Here is a 15,930-nt window from a genome sequence, read left to right as displayed (position 1 = left end):
CGTGTGCACACACCATAAAATAGTTTTTGTTGTGTAAAAGCACCAAATCATAAAAAGGGACATCACTGTAATCATACTGACCCGAAGAATAAAGCAGCCTTATGAAATTTACCACTCTTGAAACGACATGAAAAAAAAAAATAATTCCTGAATTTCTTTTTTTGTTCATTCTGCTTCCCAAAAATCAGAATAGAAAGCATAAGAAAAATGTAATTTGCCAGAAAATAGTACCAATAAAAACACATAAAGTGACACTGATCAGAATTGTATAATGAGCCTTGGTCATTAACGTACAAAGTGGCTAAAGGGGGTTTTACACATAGCGATATCGCTAGCGATATCGCTATAATGTCACCGATTTTGTGACGTTATAGCGATATCGCTATGTGTGATACTTCCGACCAGCTCCCCCGCTGTCCATCGCTGATCACGCGAGATGTCCGGCTCCATTTCTCGTCGTCTGCTTTCTACTGGGCTTCCTGCTGGCGCCGACGAGCGACGCTGGACGCAGGCGGGAGGACGTCAGGATCGCTGTGTGTGAAAGGTGAGTATCGTGCTCTGCGTCGCTGCTGCATCGCTGTGAGGTCTGCCTGTGTGACAGCTCACTAGCGATCATTTAGCGATGCATCAGCGATCCTGACCGCGTCATATCGCTGGTCGGATCGCTGGTGCATCGCTAAATGTAAAGGGGCCTTTAGTCTGAGAGGGGTTAACAGAAATTATCAGCGCTTAGATTATTTTAGGTCTGACTGCTATTGTTACAGGCAGATACTGGGTATACAGTGAGTTTGGAAAGTAGTCAGACCACTTTAAATTTTTCACTCTTTGTTTCATTGCAGCCATTTGATAAATTCAAAAAAGTTCATTTTTTTCTCATTAATGTACACTCCGCACCCCATCTTGACTGAAAAAGACAGAAATTTAGAAATTTTTGCAAATTTATTAAAAAAGAAAAAATGAAATAAAACATGGTCATAAGTATTCAGACCCTTTGCTCAGACACTCATATTTAAGTCATGTAAGGTTATGAGCAGGAACGCGGGGTGCAGTGAGGAGACGCAGGCAAAGCAAAGGTTAACAGGTTTATTTATAGGGGAATACTCCACACAGGGAGGTAAACAGTTAAACAGCATAAATGGAAAAGGATGTCGGAAGATAAAGGGTTAGACGGGAGAGGCTAACGGTACATTAAGGCAAAGGATATAACAACGGTTCAGATAATGGCAGTTCGTTAGCACAGATGTAAGGCAGTCCTTAAACTGCAGCTTCTGCTGTGAACTCAATTGCGCCAGCAAAGGCCGACGCGGTGTCCTTATTAATGGGGTCCAGCAAGCAAACAATACCTCTTTTTCTGATAACAGTGGTCGGTCTCCGCTACATTCCACTGCCCCATGTCCATATACTGTGGTGGCTAAACAATGGTAAGGGCCACAGTCCTGTATGAGCCCAGAGTGGCTCTGCAAGTATATGAAGGCCAAGTCAAGTCACAAGTGTCTGGGGCCGAGGTTTACTAGCACAGTCAGGGTGCAGGTTATGGTCACACTACCAGTCTCTTTCAGGTGGCACACACACGGTACTCACAATCCTGAAATGTTTGGCTCGTAGCTTTATATCGGTCACCGGGCACACACTGCCCGTCTCTCTCTGGTTCCCGCGGTTGGCGGCAGTCGACAGCGGTCGCTGGTCTGTGTGGGACTCATGCTCCCCGGACGGAGCAGTCCTCTCTCTCACTGCTGCAACACCCGGCTCAGCTCTGCTCTGTGTACACAGCTCTTCACGGCTCTGGTCTGCTGGCACTGCACTGCTCTGCATGGCTCTCTCTGCCTTCGACGTGGGGTGCATTCTATATGGCCCGTCGCCACACTGGTACTCTATGGTTGGGGAATCAGAGCGCACTGCTCAACTATCGGCGCGTTGCTGTCTGCACTGCTCCCTGTCGGTGCCAGACTGCCCCGCTTCGCATGCTTTTTTCTTTTATGCCTCTGCTGCTGCGTGCCCTTTTCTGGCTCTCCCCGCCCCCTCCTGTCCTCAGGAAGGTTCTCCTCGCTCGGGCTTCCCCCAGACAGCAGGGGAAGGTCCGCCCCACTCAGGCTTCCCCAGGGAACAGAGGATGCAGCCCTCCTAGTTCCGGACCCAGCATACAGGTACCTGTGGTCTGGCCTATCGCCTTACAGTCACATGCCGTCCATTTCCTTGTGATCTTCCTTGAGATGGTTCTACTCCTTCATTGGAGTCCAGAGGTGTTTAATTAAACTAGGACTTGATTTGTAAAGGCACACACCTGTCTATATAAGACCTCACAGATCACGGTGCATGTCAGACCAAATGAGAATCATGAGGTCAATGGAACTGGCCAAGGAGCTCAGAGACAGAATTGTGGCAATTCACAGATCAGGTCAAGGTTACAAAAGAATTTCTGCAGTACTCAAGGATCCCAATAGCACAGTGGCCTCCATAATCCTTAAAGGAAGAAGTTTGGGACCACCAGAAGTCTTCCGAGACCTGACCGCCCAGCCAAACTGAGCAGCAATCATGGGAGAAGAGCCTTGGTGGGAGAGGTAAAGAAGAACCCCAAGATCACTGTGGCTGAGCTCCACAGATGCAGTAGGAAGATGTAAGAAAGTTCCACAACATCAACTATCACTCTAGCCCTCCACCAGTCAGGCCTTTATGGCATAGTGGCCCGACCGAAGCCTCTCCTCAGTGCAAGAAATAGGAAAGCCTGCATAGTGTTTGCTAAAAAAACACATGAAGGGCTCCCAGACTATGAGAAATAGAGATGAAGATAGAACTTTTTGGTGATATTTCTTAGCATTAGGTGTAGTGAAAACCAGGCACTGCTCATCACCTGCCCAATACAATCCCAACAGTGAAACATGGTGATGACAGCATCTTGTTATGGGAGTGTTTTTCAGCTGCAGGGAAAGGACGACCGGTTGCAATTGAAGGAAACATGAATGCAGCCAAGTACGTAGATATCCTGGAAGAAAACCTATCCAGAGTGCTCTGGACCTCAGATTTGGCCTGAAGGTTCACCTTCCAACAAGACAATGACCCTAAACACACAACTAAAATAACAAAGGAGCGGCTTCAGAACAACTCTGTGACTATTCTTGACAGGCCCAGTCAGAGCCCTGACCTAAACCCAATTGAGCATCTCTAGAGAGACCTGAAAATGGCTGTCCACCAATGTTCAACATCCAACCTTTTGGAACAGGAGAGGATCTGCAAGGAAGAATGGCAGATGATCCCCAAATCCAGGTGTGAAAAACTTGTTGCATCATTCCCAAGAAGACTCATGGTTGTACTTGCTCAATAGGGTGTTTCTACTCAATACAGAGCAAAGGGTCTGAATACTTATGATCATGTAATGCTTCAGTTTTTCTTTTTGAATAAATTTGCAAAACTTTATACATTTCTGTTTTTTTCATTCAAAATGGGGTGCAGAGTGTATATTAATGAGAAAAAAATTGAACTTTTTTGAATTTACCAAATGTCAATGAAACCAAGAGTGAAACATTTAAACGGGTCTGAATACTTTCCTAACCCACTGTATGTTGATAAGGAGATAACGTTTTGGATAAGCTGGGATGGCTTGATTAGACAAAGTCAAACTGAGAGACTTTTGGATGAGGTTAAAGGGCATGTCACACTAAGCGATATCGCTAGCAATATCGCTATAACTTGTGACGTTATAGCGATATTGCTAGCGATATCGCTGTGTCTGATACTTACCTCCGACCGCTCCCCCGCTGGTTATCGCTGATCGCGCGAGAACGTCCTGGACCGTTTCTCGTCGTCAGCTTCCTGCGGCGCTTCCTGTGGAGAGACGAGCGACGAGCGTGGACGCGGGCGGGAGGACGCAGGATTGCCTAGTGTGACAGGTAAGTAGCGATCCCCGACCCCAGTGATGTCGCTGGTGAGATCTGCCTGTGTGGCAGCTCACTAGCGACCACTTAGTGGTGTACCAGCGATCCTGACCGCGTCATATCGCTGGTCGGGATCGCCGGTACATCGCTTAGTGTGACAGTACCTTAAGAGTTAAGAAACTCCACAGATGTTGTGTAAGCAGGTCACCAAATGCTATGTACAGAGGGCATGAGGTGAGAACAAACAAACTTTTTTCTCCTTACGAAACAACGGGAAACTACAGTGGTCAAGGAACAGTTAATAATATGAAATCATGTAAATAGCAGTAAACATACACTAAAATGCAATTTGAATAATGGAAAAGTCTCTCAGGGATTATACTTGTGTCCTTACAAGAGTGGTACAGTTGTGTAACAAAAGAGCAATTTTAAAGGAGTTATCCAGAATTATATTACTTTTTTACTTTGGGCTTAATAACTAATAGCAAATATGGGTAACTGACCTCTCCTGCCGTTGATTCAGTGGCTTCTGCTAACGTAACATCGACAGAGCAGTGGCTTCTCTTCAGCTCTGCTCTGTTGACGAACCGTGACTGCGGGAAGCAGAATGTCAATCAGCATGACGTTGGTAGTCACGCCTCATTGACATGTTGGCATGATGTAGCTGAATCACTGACAGGAGCGGTCAATGTGTAGGGTTCGAGCAGGCTCACAGGATGCAGTGACGAGACACGAGACTGAATGTGGGGTGAAATAAACTTTTATAAGTTTTAAAGCCGCAAGGGCTAAAACTGCTTAAATCAGACAAAAGGGGAAACACTTATTTGTCCTCGCAGGGACTCGTAAAACAACATTAAAATAACAAAAAGGGTCCTTATTTTCTCTATAATACACTTAGCCTTCCGGGCGTCGCTCGAGTTCACGACCACTCAGGGGTTGCAGATGTGGCTGCCTTGTAATCCACGACTTCCCGGAAGGACTTATGCTTGTCCAGCCCCGAAGAGACCAGAACGATGGGGCGCAGCAGGCCCTTAAGAAACTGGACGGTGGGGCGCAACGGGCCCTGTAGTAACCGGAACGATGGGGCACAACAGGCCCTGAAGAAACCGGAACGATGGGGCGCAACAGGCCCTGAAGAAATGGGGTCGGTGGGGCACAACGGGCCCTGAAGAAGCTGGCACGGTGGGGCACAACAGGCCCTGAAGAAATGGGGTCGGTGGGGCACAACGGGCCCTGAAGAAGCTGGCACGGTGGGGCACAACAGGCCCTGAAGAAATGGGGTCGGTGGGGCACAACGGGCCCTGAAGAAGCTGGCACGGTGGGGCACAACAGGCCCTGAAGAAATGGGGTCGGTGGGGCACAACGGGCCCTGAAGAGACTGTTCAGGGGGTCAATCTCCCAGGCGTCCGTTTAGAGGCGCTCGTTCCCCAGCCAAGTCATGACGCAGTTTCAAAAAAAGACATAAACGTTAACAAATTCTGCTCAGTGTCCCCTCAGTAACCGGGACAGGGCTCTGCGGCCGCCTATAGCGAGGTGACGTCCCCTGAGGTCGGTGATGACGGGGCCGCAGCTGTGGGAGAAGACAGGGGGGCAGTATCCTGGCCACTGTACCGGATTGCTGTGTCGTCGCAGCGGTCACCTGAGATCCCGGTCCTGTCACACCACGGAGGGAATCAGCGGCCGTCACTTTATCTGAATCTTTGCGGGGGGAAACTCCCGGGGAGAGTCTCTTACGCGTCAACCTTCGGTCAGTCTCAAATTTCCCTTTTTCAGTCTCCTGCCTGTCTCTCTTTTCCACACCATCAGTTGCCACAGTCCTCTCTCTGCCGCACGGCTCTCTCCTTCCTGTCAGGCTCTCCTTCAACTGCCACCTCAGCGCGTCCCCTGCTCCTTTTACCCTCGCCCCGCCCCCTGTTGCCCTGACAACTTCAGTCGCATGTCTCCCTTTGTAATCCCCCTGATGTGGTTTCTTCAACAACCCTGATGGCGGTCCCCCTGGTTCCAGCCCAATCACTGTATGGGGGTCCTCCTCCCCACAAATGACTGCTCTGAGCTGGCACCGGATAGAACAGGCAGGTAGTTGTTAACTAGTTAGCAAATACAGTACCTGCCTTTTAGCTTTTTTGGCTCATAGAAAAAAAAAATTTAGTCCTGGATAACCCCTTTAACTTAAAAGTATAAAAAGAAAAAGAAAGAAAACAAAATGACATATCTATAGAGGTTGCAGAGGTAGAAGCTGCCCAAGACCTCTATTATTTGAGTACAAATTTTGCACTGGGACATATGAACTACAAGTCACACCTGTTGAAGCAAATAAAACTGTATCATGTACAATGGGCAAAAATTGAGCGGACACTAATATTTACAAGAGTGTAGTGGAGTAAATGATTATGTCAAGTAGGTGGATAATTGTAGAACATTGCCTGTTGTGTCAGGGTTCACAGCCTTGTCACACAAATGCACACCATGAGAGATATCCTACATTGCACGCGATTTCAAGTAGTGAAGTAATATGAGTTGTTTTACATTTTGTTGCGTGACTAGAGATTAGGAGTGGAAGAGTTATGCCCTGCAATGTCATAGTGAGAAAACAAAGTAATGACCTTTGTGCATACCCAGTATACTGCATTACTATCTTTAAATGCTGCTTTACTAACCATATAAAACCAGAATAGTATTTGTGCAAGTGATGATCTTTGGTTTTCATTGATTTCTTGCAACAAAATGCAATAAACCTAGCACTTCACTTCCAAATACAGTTTCATAGATACTTAATGAGAACACATGCACACAGTGGCACAGTGGCTCAGTGGTTAGCAATGCAGCGCTGGGGTCTTGGGATCAAATTCCACCAAGGACAACATCTGCAAGGAGTTTGTATGTTCTCCCCGTGTTTGCGTGGGTTTCCCCTGGGTACTCCGGTTTCCTCCCATACTCCACACATCATACTGATAGGGAATATAGATTGTGAGCCCCATTGGGGACAGCCATGATAACGTCTGTAAAGCGTTGTGAAATTACTGGCGCTATATAAAAGAGTAAAATAAATAAACATATATATATATATATATATATATATATATATATATATATATATATATATATATAACACATATGTTTTAGAACTATGTGGATTTACCGCATCTAGTGATAGTCCATTGGGGAAAGTACACAGATGAGACTAGCATCTCCGCTACCGAAATTTACATGCTGCGGCTTGGAAACCTGTGCTGCGAGTGAGTTTACACAGCGCTAAAAAGAAGCACAGTGGACATTGGATTTCTATAAATCCCATCCTCTGTGCTTGTAATGTAGAACGCAGCGTTTTGAAGCAGTGAAAATACGCTACTTCCAAAATGCTACTGTACCTGATCGTAAACACATAGCCTTATACCCCAGAGTTGGGCATGGCTATAATTTTGCATACTGTTATTTATAATACCGGAATTTTGCCCTATAGTCACTGTGAGTCAGTGTTAATTTCATCAGTTCGCATAGTAAATAGTAAACCTACCCACTGAGCCAGTTGCTAGAGTAGCTTGGTGAGTGAAGTCTTTGGGTGCACTCAAATTGTTTGAACTGTTAGAGTCAGTTGGAGATCAGCTAAAGGACAATCAGAAAACATGTGATGGAAATATTTTCCCTGATCCAGTGGGCTGTATGGTGACAGGCTGACCCGAAGAAACCTGTAGGATAGCCTGAGGTCTGGCACCCAAGAGGCAGATGGAATTCCCTGGTCTGCACAGCACCCTTAAGGGCATGTCACACTAAGAGATATCGCTAGCAATATCGCTATAACTAGTGACGTTATAGCGATATTGCTAGCGATATCGCTGTGTCTGATACTTACCTACGACCGGCTCCCCTGCTGGTTATCGCTGATCGTGCGAGAACGTTCAGGACTGTTTCTCGTCGTCAGCTTCCTGCTGTGAGGACGAGCGACGCGTGGAGCCGGGCGGGAGGACGCAGGATCGCCTGGTGTGACAGGTAAGTAGTGACCCCCGTCCCCAGCGATGTCGCTAGTGAGATCTGCCTGTGTGGCAGCTCACTAGCGACCACTTAGCGATGTACCAGCGATCCTGACCGCGTCATATCGCTGGTCGGGATCGCTGGTACATCGCTAAGTGTGACAGAATCTTAAGCCTAAAAGAAACATCATGCTGTGGACGCAGGAGGATAAGGGGCCTAAAGGGTAGTCCCCCATACAGAAGATGGGAATACAGGATTCTCACAACACCATGAAAATTAAAGGAAGTAGGTATTTTGTGGTCTGTCGAAGAATGCCACCCCAGTGGGATGGAGAAACCTCCACTGTGTCAGCCCAGAGGGGTAGCTAGGGTTTTGGTTCAGGGGGGTAGCACACTCTGACTGGGCCCATAATGGGGTAACTCTGAGTACAACTATAGTGGCACACTCTAATAATAGGTATAGGGGAACTTCAGCAGATGACCGGGCTGTTACTGAAAGTAAATCACTATACAAAAATCAACACTGATATTACCGCTAAATGGTGACCATATAGTGGTAGATACCTGGGCTGCAGAACATGCAAGAGATTACAGTACAGTCAGTGACTCACAGCTGATGATCTTTCTGCTGGAGTCATTCACTTATCCCGTCTATTCCATCTGGCCCAGACCGACATGGCAACTTCTCCAGTCAGGATGTAGAGAGTAGAACAAAGACATATATAACTCCTCACATTTCCAGCACCATCTCCATCTATGCCCAACCTGCACAAACTCCTTATTCTGCTGATACCCAAATGCTGAGCCGCTGCCGCCGTATTTATAAGGCCATGTTCACACCTTCAGTATTTGGTCAGTATTTTATCTCAGTATTTGTAATCCAAAATCAGGAGTGGACCAATCAGAGGAAAAATGTAATAGAAACACATCTCTACTTCTGTATTTTTGATCCACTGCTGGTTTTGACACACAAATACTGATGTGAAATACTGACCAAATACTAAGGCCGGGGTCACACTAACCGATGCAAAATACGGTCCGTAGTTTACATGCGTAATACGGATGAATGACCCCTAAATAGTGCTCAGTATGCCATCCGTAAGCAAGGTGTGGTTGCGTATTTTGCACATGTCTGTATCCGTATGCAATCTGTACGGCGAGATTTTCTCGCCGCCTTGCAAAATGGACATATAATGGAGCCCTATGACAGGGTTTCTAACAGAAACGAAATAATAGATATACACACATAGAATGCATATATATCTATATCTATATATATATATATATATACACACAAGTCATTGAGACAAACATATATATATATATTTATATTTCACAGAGTTCTTCATAGCAGAATAGCCGCAAATTAAATTGCTGGCTTCTATCAAATCATTCCCCAACCCGACATGAAATGACACATGGTTTACATTCAGTAAAGCATTTCATTTCATGTTTTTTAATATGTCCCTGACTAATAATTAAATGAGCGTTTGTGTGCAAAATTTGGGAGTTGTATTTGTTATTTTAAGGGGTTAATTCGTTGTTAAAAAATGTATGGGCTTCCAATTGCCCTGTAGCGGTGGCGAATGGGTTAATCTAACAAAGGGTTAATGTCACCTTACAATCGAACGCATTTTTTAACAACGAATTAACCCCTTAAAATAACAAATACAACTCCCAAATTTTGCACACAAATGCTCATCTAATTATTAGTCAGGGACATATTAAAAAACATAAAATGAAATGCTTTACTGAATGTAAACCATGTGTCATTTCATGTCGGGTTGGGGAATGATTTGATAGAAGCCGGCAATTTAATTAGCTGCTATTCTGCTAGGAAGAACTCTGTGAAATATAAATATATATATATATGTTTGTCACAATGACATGTATGTATATATATATGTATTCTATGTGTATATATGTATTCTTTCGTTTCTTTATTAAACCTGTCAGTGTGAGTTTACTGTATAGTGCACTGAATTGCCGGCTTTTCTAAAAGACACCGGGTGCGTATTTCTTACAAGTCACATGTGTGGTCCGTGTGTAATCCGTATTTTTAGTGCACCCATAGACTTGCATTGGTGTACTACGGGCGTAGTACGCTGACAATCGCAGCATGCTGCGATTGGCACGGGCCGTAGAATACGCCCGAGAAATATACGGCTGTTGGGAGCAAACCCATAGAGAATAATTTGTCTGTGTGTAATGTGTGCTTTTAACGCCTCTCACTCGTCCTTATTCCTCGCCAGTGTGACCCCGGCCTAACATAAAAAATGGGCTATATATGACCACAGCGTGCTCCATCATCTATCAATAATAAACAACACAAAACATTTAAGAAATACAACATTGGTGAGCACACCGAAAAGGTGACAAATTTTATTAATGCACAATCAATAATATATATAAAATTTCTGATGGTCAGAATTGCATAAACTGTGTAATGCAGTATCATGATCTGATATAATCACTTCTAGCAGCAATGTATAAAATATACACACAATAGCACACACCATGCACAATGCTCTAATTGCAAACAATATAGTATATTATCCTTGCAGTAGTAGATATCATAGTTATTACATGAAAAACCAATACACCATCCCCCACAAAAGGATATAGCCCAGTATGTAATATATCATCTATAATATATAATGATGAAATCGTTATAGTACATTGATAATAAAAGGAGGTTGTAACTAAATATACAATATAATGGAACAGTATTTACCTCTTTCTGACATGTGATGTACTATCTCTTCCATGTGCCCTGGGCCTTAATGCCTATGGATGGGATAGTACGTCATCATCGATCAGTAGCGCTCACGGGGGGAGCGCGGTTTGATCGCGGCCAGGTGTCAGCTGATTATCACAGCTGACACCCGGCACTATGTGCCAGGAGCGGTCGAGGACCACTCCCGGCACATTAATCCTCAGCATTCCGGTGGCATAGGGAAGCATCGCGCAGGGAGGGGGTTCCCTGCGTGCTTCCCTGAGACACTCAGAACAACACGTTGTGACCGCGTTGTTCCGAGGGTCTCCTCCCTGCAGGCCCCCTGAGAGCAGGCGCTGAGAAGCCTCCTACACTGCCTGCCAGATCGCTTATCTGACACAGTGCTGTGCAAAGTGTCAGGTCAGCGATCTGACTTTGTAGAGTAATGTCCCACCCTGGGACAATGTAAAAAAGTAAAAAAAAAAATGAACATGTGTAAAAATAATTTTAAAAATTCCTAAATAAAGAAAAAAAAATCCCCAGTAAATTCATTTCTTTATGTAAATACCGTATATACTCGAATATAAGCAGAGATTTTCAGCCCATTTTTTTGGGCTGAAAGTCCCCCTCTCGGCTTATATTCGAGTCATATACACCAGGGGGTCGGAGGGGGAGCGGGGCTGTCAGGTCATACTTACCCGTCCAGGCACGGTCTCTGCAGCCCCCAGCTTCTCCACGATCTCCCTTCCTGCCTTCAGCGGTCACATGGTAACGCTCATTAAACTCATGAATATGCGCATATTCATGAGTTTAATGAGCGGTACCACGTGACCACTGAAGGCAGGAAGGGAGATCGCGGAGAAGCTGGGGGCTGCAGAGACCGTGCCAGGATGGGTAAGTTTAGCGATATTCACCTGTCCCCCGGTCCATCGCTGCTTGCTGCTATCTGGCACGTCATCTGTCAGTGACATTCAGACAGCAGAGGGCACGGTGACGTGGTTAGTGCGTCGCGCCCCCTGCAGTCTGATCGTCACTGACAGATCACGTGCCAGACAGCAGCAAGCAGCGATGGACTGGGGGACAGGTGAATATCTCAGGTGCCAGCAGTGACACCGGCACCTGACACCCAGCGATGGAGAGGTGAGTATGTCATTTTTTTATCTTTAAATGCAGCAGCGGCAGCACATAGGGGCATAATCTATGGAGCATCTTATGGGGGCAGCAAATGGGGGCATAATCTATGGAGCATCTTATGGGGGCAGCATATGGGGGCATGATCTATGGAGCATCTTATGGGGGCAGCATATGGGGGCATAATCTATGAAGCATCTTAAGGGGGCATAATCTATGGAACATCTTATGAAGCCATAACCTTTATGGAGCAGCATATGGGGCATATTATTCTATGGAGTATCTTATGGGGGCCATTATTAACCTTTGTGCAGCATTATATGGGGTGTATTTTGTATGGAGCATCTTATGGGGCTATCATGCACTGTATGGAGCATTATGTGGGGCTCCTGATTTAATATGGATATTCAAAAACATTTAACCTACTGATGTCTCAATTAATTTTACTTTTATTGGTATCTATTTTTATTTTTTAAATTTACCAGTAGCTGCTGCATTTTCCACCCTAGGCTTATACTCGAGTCAATAAGTTTTCCCAGATTTTGTGGCAAAATTAGGACGGTCGGCTTATACTCGGGTCGGCTTATACTCGAGTATATACGGTAATTTAAAAAAAACCTATAAAAGTACACATTTAGTATCATTGCATCCGTAACGACCCGCCCTAAACTGTTTCATTAGTTATCCCCTTTAGTGAGCCCCTTAAAAAAACATAAAAAAACCCCAATGCTTTATCATCATACCGCTGAACAAAAGTGCAATAACACGTGATCAAAAAGACGGATATAAACAAACATGGTACCACTGTAAACGTCATCTTGTCCCACAAAAAACAAGCCACCATACAGCGTCATCAGCGTAAAAATGAAAAAGTTATAGCTTGCAGAATAAAGCGTTGCAAAAAGAATTATTTTTTATATAAAATGGTTTTTATTGAATAAAGCACCAAAACATAAAAAAAATCTAAATGAGGTATCGCACACGCCGAACTGTATAAACACCCCCCCAAAAGAAATTCATGAATTGCTGGTTTTTGTTCATTCTGTGCCCCAAAACTCAGAATAAAAAGTGATTAAAAAGTGTCATGTACCCAAAAACGGTACCAATAAAAACGTCAACTCGTTCCACAAAAAATAAGACCTCACATGACTCTGTGGGCCATAATATGGAAAAATTATAGCTCTCAAAATGTGGTGATGCAAAAACTATTTTTTTTGCAATAAAAAGCGTTTTTTAGCGTGTGACAGCTGCCAAACATAAAAACCTGCTATAAATTGTAACTCAAACCCCCATTTATCATCCCCTTAGTTAGGGAAAAATAATAAAATAAAAAAATGTATTTCCATTTTCCCATTAGGGTTAGGGGCTAAAGTTACTGTTAGGTTTGTGGCTAAAGTAATGGTTAGGGTTGGGGCTAAAGTTAGAGATTAGGATTAGGGGTGTGCTAGGGTTAGGTTTGTGGATAGGGTTATGGTTAGGGTTGGAATTAGGGTTAGGGGTGTGTGGGGTTAGGGTTGGAATTAGAATTGGGGTTTTCCACTGTTTAGGCACATCAGGGGCTCTCCAAACACGACATGGTGTCTGATCTCAATTCAAGCCAATTCTGCACTGAAAAAGTCATATGGTGCCCCTTCCCTTCCAAGCTATGCCATACGCCCAAACAGTGGTTTATCTGCACATATGGGATATCAGCCTACTCAAGACAAATTGCAGAACAACTTTTTGGGTCCAATTTCTCCTGTTACCCTTGGGAAAATAAAAAATTGAGTGTGAAAATATAATTTTTATAGAAAAAAATGTGATTTTTTTTATTTTTATGGCTTTACATTATAAACTTCTGCAAAGCACTTGGGGGTTCAAAGTTCTCACCACACATCTAGATAAGTTCCTTGGGGGTATAGTTTCCAAAATGGAGTCACTTTTGGGGGTTTCCACTGTTTAGGTACATTAGGGGCTCTTCAAACGCGACATGACACCCGTAGACCATTCCATCAAAGTCTGCATTCCAAAACGTTACTACTTCCCTTCCGAGCCCCGACGTGTGTCCATACAGTAGTTTTCTCTCACATATGGGGTATCAGCATACTCAGGACAAATTGGACAACAACTTTTGGGGTCCAATTTCTCCTGTTACCCTTGGGAAAATAAAAAATTGGGGACTAAAATCATGTTTGTGGAAAAATATGATTTTTTTTATTTTCAGACCCGGGCGTTATAAACTTCTGTGAAGCACTTGGGGGTTCAAAGTGCTCACCACACATCTAGATAAGTTCCTTGGGGGGTCTAGTTTCCAAAATGGGGTCACTTATGGGGGGTTTCCACTGTTTAGGCACATCAGGGGCTCTCCAAACGCGAAATAGCATCCGATCTCAATTCCAGCCAATTTTGTGTTGAAAAAGTCAAACGATGCTCCTTCCCTCTGTGCTCTGCCATGCGCCGAAACAGTGGTTCCCCCCACATATAGGGTATCAGCGTACGCAGGAAAAATTGCACAATAACATTTGGGGTCTAATTTCTCCTGTTACCCTTGGTACAATAAAAAAAATTGGACCTGAAGTAATTTTTTTCTGAAAAAAAGGTAAATGTTCATTTTTCCTTTAAACATTCAAAAAATTCCTGTGAGGCACCTGAAGGGTTAATAAACTTCTTGAATGTGGTTTTGAGCACCTTGATGGGTGCAGTTTTTAGAATGGTGTCACTTTTGGGTATTTTCTATCTTATAGACCCCTCAAAGTGACTTCAAATGTGATGTGGTCCCTAAAAACAAATTGCTGTTGTAAAATGAGAAATAGCTGGTCAACCCTTATAACTTCTTAACAAAAAAAAATTTGGTTCCAAAATTATGCTGATGTGAAGTAGACATGTGGGAAGTGTTGTTTATTAATTATTTTGTGTGACATATTTCTCTGTTTTAAGGGAATGAAAGTTCAAAGTTGAAAAATTGTAATATTTTCAAAATTTACGCAAATTTCCGTTTTTTTCACAGATAAACGCAAGTTATATCAAAGAAATTTTACCACTATCATGAAGTACAATATCTCACAAGAAATCAGTGTCAGAATCACCAGGATCCAAGGAAGAATTTCAGAGTTATTAACAGTCGTCAGAATTGTAAAAATTGGCCTGGTCATTAACATGCAAACCACCCTTGGGGGTTAAGGGGTTAAGCACAGCTGCATACTGTCCCTGTAATGGTACCAATAAGTGCAGTGTACCTGCCTCCGTACCTGTATACTGTGAAAAAATCAGTGTACCTGCCTCCGTACCTGTATACTGTGAAAAAAATCAGTGTACCTGCCTCCGTACCTGTATACTGTGAAAAAAGCAGTGTACCGGCCTCCGCACCTGTATACTGTGTACAGTGCAGTGTGCTGGCCTCCGCACCTGTATACTGTGTACAGTGCAGTGTACTGGCCTCCGCACCTGTATACTGTGTACAGTGCAGTGTACCGGCCTCCGCACCTGTTTACTGTGTACAGTGCAGTGTACCAGCCTCCGTACCTGTATACTTTGTACAGTGCAGTGTACCAGCCTCCATACCTGTATACGGATGTACAAAATGACATGGACGCAGCCTCCCTCCCTTCCTCTGGTATCTGGTGTTCCCTTCTCCCGGTCCGGTGTCCCAGAGTCCCGGACGGCTGTGTCGCCTCTGTGAGCCCCGTTAGTCCCCAGGTCAGTACTAGTTCTGGTGCAGAGGGCACTGCCCCCTATTCCCCGGTGCCAGGGCCGCACCACCCTGTCTCTGCGTCTCTCTTTTTCCTGAGGTTGCCAAGCAGATCCACCGGTAACCAATCACAAGCCGCAGTGTGAGGACCTTGGGCAGTGCGGTCTTCAGCTCTCTGCCTAAGAAGGTGTGGTGCACATGATGAGATGTGGGGGCAGAACTGTTATGTGACTGCAGGCTGAGAGTCTGGTGCTGACTGCTGAGGGTCTGATACTAACTGCTGGCAACATCAGGGGGACACGTCTGGCAGTTCAGGATCTGAGTCCCTGGTGGCGTAATGTGTTACTGATGGTAGCCTATGTTATGGTGGCCACAGTGCTATGCAGGTCATACACTAGGCCCCCCATGTGGTTCTGGAATTTTTGATCACCGTTGTTGTGATCATTTTGACCCCAAGGGGTGAGATCTTGCGTGGAGACCCAGATTGAGGGAGGTTAATCAGTGGTCTTAAATGTCTTCCACTTTCTTATTATTGCTTCCACAGTTGATTTCATCACACTAAGCTGCTTGTGTTATGAA

The sequence above is a fragment of the Dendrobates tinctorius genome, unplaced genomic scaffold, assembly GCF_039654945.1.
Source record: "Dendrobates tinctorius isolate UK_male_01 unplaced genomic scaffold, ASM3965494v1 ptg000250l, whole genome shotgun sequence".
NCBI classification, from domain to species: Eukaryota; Metazoa; Chordata; class Amphibia; order Anura; family Dendrobatidae; genus Dendrobates; species Dendrobates tinctorius.
Note: the sequence above shows the minus strand (reverse complement) of the source record.